This window comes from Gossypium arboreum, chromosome 8, assembly GCF_025698485.1.
Source record: "Gossypium arboreum isolate Shixiya-1 chromosome 8, ASM2569848v2, whole genome shotgun sequence".
Classification (NCBI taxonomy): Eukaryota; Viridiplantae; Streptophyta; class Magnoliopsida; order Malvales; family Malvaceae; genus Gossypium; species Gossypium arboreum.
Window position 1 is genome coordinate 119412211 of NC_069077.1, and position 6374 is coordinate 119418584.

Sequence of the window (6374 nt, forward strand, 5' to 3'; positions counted from 1 at the left end):
GTTTCTAATGAAACTAGACTCAAAATGGAATCTGTACATATAAGATATATCTCCTAATTCTTTTGGATAATTTATAGTGAATTTTAAAGTTGCGACAGGGAACCCAGAAACCATTCTGGCCCTGTCTCACAATAGCTTTAATATCTCTTAACCTGTAACTCCTATGACCGTTTCGTTTCTTCCATATGAAAATAGACTCATCAAGGTTCATTTACATAGCTTATTCACTATCTAATTCCATTCCTATGAATTTTGGTGATTTTTCACATTCACGCCACTGCAGCTGGCAGCATCTGTTTTAAGATAGGACTCACCTATTTGGTGGTCTCCATGATTCAACTAGCCTTACCATACATAGGTTCATATATGATCATTTTAACCGTGCCAATGGCTGATCATATGACCAACATTCTCATTTCCAAGCCATAGCCACATCATGACACAAAATATATACATACAACCCACAATTAGTCTAAGTTCATACTTCCCTTTTCGAGCCATTTTCGCACGGCCGTACATACTTACATTACAACATATTTAACAAACAAGGGTAGTCCTATACATGCCATCTCAAGTTCAAACAAAATTTATACCAAAATGGAGGCTTGATAGTGTGGATGACTTCGACTTCAACGATCCCAAATCCGATTGCCTCGAGCGAAATCTAGAAAACTAAGAGCCAAAGCAACGGGGTAAGCATTTTTATGCTTAGTAAGTCTCAAGGAATATAATGAACTATAATTTACAGCAATACATTCACATAGCCAAATGCATCATTTCATTAATACACATTCTTACTTCATACTTCATCATTATATAAGTTCGCAAAGCATCAATCAATTCAATAACTGAAATTCATTAGTCGATTGAGCGAATGTTGCTCAAACACGCCGACTTTCCAATGCACATATAACGTACCTTATCCTTTGGGCTGTCCGAGTGTACTAATTAAATTCATTTCAGCAACCAACACTCACCTCCAGCCCAAGATTCTTCGAATATAACCGGATATAATCACGCACAAATGCCTTGGTCTTAGCCCGGATAGAATAACTCGCACGAATGCCTTGGTCTTAGCCCGGATGTAGCCACTAGCACAATTGCCTTCGGTCTTAACCCGGATATAATTTCCAGCATAATTGTCTTCGGCTTAGCCCGGATATCATTCAATTTCTCATGCACACATACATCAATAATCATTGGACATACATATTTCATTTTCGTTACTAAGGCTCAAACACAATTAATATCATTAGCATATTCGCCGGGACTTAGCCCGGTGGAATTCAAATACTCATACACACCTAATCAATAATCATACACATCCATATTTCATCTCACATAATTCAAGTAAGGTCACTTCTTGAGGACTTACCTCGGATGTTGTCGAACGGCTTTTTCGGCTATTCGATCACCTTTTCCTTCCCCTTGTCCAATTGTGGCCCTCTTGGCTCTTGAGCTAATTCAAACAAATTCAATTTATTAAAACCTCATTGTGCTTGCTTATGGCCGAATATGACAAGGATTTTAGATGGTCATATGGCCACTCTTTAGCTTGAATACACAATGGTCATGCACATTTTATACTACATCAAGCAATTCAATACAATTTGTTTGAACATCAAGGAAATGCTAAGGCCTTCAATGGGCTACCCAAGGCCGAATATTCATGTACATGTTGAGGTCAAAATTTGCACTTAATACCTCACAAAAACAGCATGCAATCTACTAATTAATGCTTGCACACTGTGGCCCAAAACTTATAATATAGCATCAAGCACTTATATGTGTGCTAGGCCGAATTGTGCTTGCAATTTCACAAGCATTCTTCCACATTTTCTTCTTTAAATCAATATATTCATCACTTAGTTCATAACCAAACAAAATGTGCAATCATATATATGCATATATGAGCATGGCCAATTTTCAAGGTGTCCATAGCCATCCAAAACACAAACTTTTAACTAACATGCAAGAAGCATGAATCATGCTCAAGAATGCATCATGGCCAAGTATGACAATCATGCTCCTTTTCAACTTTAATCATGATAAAACAAAGAGAAAACTCAAAATCTTACTCATGAGTAGAAAATCCATCATTGCATGCATCATCATCAAGCTTCACACTTAGCATGCAATGGCTTTATCACTATAACAACTTTGGCCAAATACCATTTCCATGGCATACCAAAGATTTGAGCCATGGCTAACATGCACATCAAGTTAGCAACCAAAACATGCATGAAACTCCCAACACAACCCCATACATACCTTAATCTTGATGCAAATTTAGCCAAATCACCTTCTAGATCTCTTCTAAACAAAGGAAATGAAGCAAAATCCTTCTTCCTCTTAGTATTTTCGCCAAAAGATGAGAAAGGATGAACAAGTTTTTTGTTTTCTCCTCTTGGTTGCACCAAGCAATGGGGGAATGCTACTCTCACACACATTTTTTTTTCATTCTTTTCTCACCCATGCTTATTTGTTTATGATTTTCTCCCTAATGCCCAACAAAACATGTTTCATGACATGTTTAACCCATATTTCTTTGTCATGGCGGCCATTACTTGTAAAAGGGGAATTTGACATGCAAGTCCATTATTTTGCATGCATGCTTTAATTAGTCATCACATATTTCCCTATCGTACTTTCAAAGTTTACTACTAAGTCCTTTCTTATAAATTAGCACCTAATTAATAAAAATCGAGACACGAAATATTTACGCATACCAATTCCACATTCAATAAGTACGGAATATAACACTTAATTATTCTTGTGACTCGGTTTCGTGGTCCCGAAACCACTCTCCGACTAGGGTCACATTCGGGGTGTCACATCATATGATTATATATACAAACCAAAACATGTACATTTACAAGCCAATTCATTTGGCCAAAGTCATTACCAAAACATAACCAAAATAACCAAAGTCCCTATACATGCCATATACTTGAAATACCAAGTTCATAGGTACCGAGAGATATCCTAGTTAGAAAGATTTATTACTGACGAGCCACAGCAATTGCACCTATCAAAGCAACTAAAAGAATTATTGAAATGAATTCAAATGGAAGAAAAAAATTGGTTACTAAATGAATTCCAATTTGTTGACTATTACTTATCAAATCTTGGATCCCCGAATCCGAGCTAGCTTTGAATTTGCTATAAAACATAGAAAAATAAACGATGTAAGCTTTAAAGCTTAGTAAGCTTGTACGAAATGAATTCGATATAATCATAAACACATAATTCAACCATTGATCATAAGTATAAGAATTCACATCAACTAACGAACCTCTTAATTACTCATTCACTAAACTATATACTTTCTTCACCATTTTATTTATTCAAAGCTAATATAGTATATGCACATACCTGTACCATCTCGTACTAATCTCATACACATTCTCGTCTTTCATTTACCCGTTGAACCATTCGAAATAGAAGTTAATACTCAAGGGTCTCACGCGATAAGTACCTATACCATGGCCAATAGCCAAATCAAGGTAGCTTATGTCCAAAGTACTAATATCATGGCCCAAAGCCAAATCAGCTGATATGCATAGCCCGAAGCTAAATCGGTATAAATTGCACTTGAAGTGCTATATCATGGCCCAAAGGCAACTCAATGTATCCCTAATGACATGTCACTAGCATCCTAAACTATTCCTAAGCTTGAACCAGGTTTCCAACTGTCGAATCATCGTTGAATCATTCCCAAACTTGTCCAAAGTCACATAATCACAATATATGCTATATCAAAGCATATATAATACATTAGAAATGAAATTATAACATACAAACTTACCTCGGATGCTAAAACGATGAATCAAGTCAACTATTCTGCAACTTTATTCTTTCCCCGATCTAAGTCTGTATTTCTCCTTTCTTGATCTAAATATATTCAAAATTGACTTATTCAATCATCTATTCATTCAATTTAGTCGAAAACACACTTTAAAACACATTTACACTTTTTCCTCTAATATTTCACATTTATCACAATTTAGTCCTTATTTTATAAAATCACAAATTAATGAAATACACAATAGACCCATGTTAGCTGAATTACTGTCATGCCCCTAGCAGTCCATATTTTTCATTTATTTCACATTTTAACCACTAACTATACAAATTTCTCAATTTAATCCCTATTTTGCATTTTCACTAAAAATCACTTAACCAAAATTGTTTAACTATCAACAACTATTCAAAATCTATCATAGAACATCAAAACTCATACATATTCATCAATGGAAACTTTCAAAATCTTTAACAGTTTTACGAAATAGTCCCTGGGCTAGCTAGACCTAGTTGCAACGATATCAAAAATGTAGAAATCATTAAAAACCGGACAAAAATTGTACCTTAATTAGCTATCCAAGCATGGCCAAATGAAAAAATAAATTTTGTCTTTTCTATTCTTCAATATTCGGCTATGGAAGAAGATGAAAGCACCAAATTGTTTTATTTATTTTGTTTTATTAACGTTAATACATAAATTACTAAATTAACCTTGACATTAAAACATAAAATTCACTTAATGGTTGTCCATAATTGTCCACTTATTTTAATAATGGTATAATTACCACTTAAGGAATTCTAATTTAGTAAACCATATGTATTAGACAAATTAAACTAATAGCACACAAGTTTTACACTTTATGCGATTTAGTCTTTTTTACCGAATTAAGCATTCAAACGATAAAATTAATTCACGAAACTTTCACACATACATGCTATCATGCTGTAAACACTTAAACTATTATTAAAATAATTATTTGGACTTCGAATTTATGGTCTTAAAACCACTTCTGATTTGACTAAAAATGGACTGTTATAAGTACTCAACATATATCAGCCCCAACTGTATTTTTACTAGAAATTTACTTGAAAAGAGGAAGTGAAAAAGCATGGGTTAAGAAACCTACCAAAAAAATAAAAAAATATAAAACGAGTAAAGGGAGAGGTTTTTTAAAAGTCTTTTTCTAGGAAAGATCCTGAGGAGAAAAATGGGGGTAGAAGTAGATGCTAAGCAATAGAGCAAAACACAAGGGAGAAGAATAAGGCAGTGAGCCTGGTCTTTGGAAGACATTGCACCATCAGAGTTGAGGCTGTATCGGTGAAAGCTTCCTGAAGTTCTTCCTTTAGTTTCTTAAATTACTTCTTTGTGAAATTAATTGTTCAAAATGTTGAATGATATTTTGAATTCTGATTTGATTGCTATGAGTTAAATCTCATCGAATTTGTTCTATGTCTTGGTAATCCCAATTCGATGAGATTTAACTCATAGCAATCTTTAGACATAGAACAACATTCATATAGAGTGAAGAGTAATCAATACTGGGAATCATAGCTGAGGTCTATAGACATATATTTCCTTAGGTGAGGTATCCTTAGGTCTTTTTCTCAAAAGAAGCAGACTATTTTAAATCCATTATGAGCAGTAAGTTCTTAAGAATTTGTCAAGGCATTATTGGTTTATAAGGGTAGATTCTTAGTAATCCTAGGTTTTCTATTCAACATCATATGCCTTCTCATTTTTGTCTTGGTATCTTTGCCATAGCATATTTTTAAATATTTTTTTGTTTACATATTGTGCACAACACAATTACTTTGATTATCATTGCATTTTTGTCATTGTTTTACCTTAGCGTAATTCACATACTTCATAACAACAACTTAACCAAGTTAATCCTATCCGATTCCTATGGAGATGGTCTTACTTATCATTATATTACTTGAAACCAGTGATGTTTTAGATGTTGCAAATAGTAGAATAGTTCACTGGATTGTCTATTAAAAATCCAAGACTGCATTTAAGGCTTTTCCTAAAAGTTTGTGATTCATTTAAATAGTAGGGTGTTCCTGAAGATTCCTTGAGGCTTAAATTGTTTCTGTACTCCTTGAGAGGTCGTGTCAAAGCATGGCTAAATGATTTGCCATCAAGGACAGTGACATCTTGGAATGATTTTTGCCAAATTTTTTTACTATGGTATAATCTGCCAAAGATAAATGTCAAATTGAGAAATGAATCACATCTTTTCAGCAATTAGAAGATGAAACATTATACGAAGCTTGGGAAAGATTTAAGGAATTACTTCAGAAATGTCTGATGCATGGATTCTAGCTCTGGACTCAAATGGAAATATTTTATAATGGATTGAATACACAAAAAAGGATGGTAGTTAATGATTCTGCTAATGGTACTTTGTTAGATAAATCTTATAATGAAGTGTATGAGATTTTGGAGTGGATCACCAATAATGGTTATCAATATTCTACTACTTTAGTGGGGATGGGCAAGAGAGCTGCTGGTACCATAGAGCACAATGCAATCACTTCATTAACAACTCAAGTATCATCTTTAGTTA

General features: G+C 34.0%; 1 non-coding gene across 1 annotated transcript; it reads right to left on the reverse strand.

Moving 5' to 3' along the window:
* Positions 1-6020: 6020 nt before the first annotated feature.
* LOC128279856 (small nucleolar RNA R71) lies at positions 6021-6126 on the reverse strand. The gene has a single exon (XR_008270049.1). It is a non-coding gene; the product is annotated as a small nucleolar RNA R71 (small nucleolar RNA).
* Between the last annotated feature and the right edge of the window lie 248 nt (positions 6127-6374).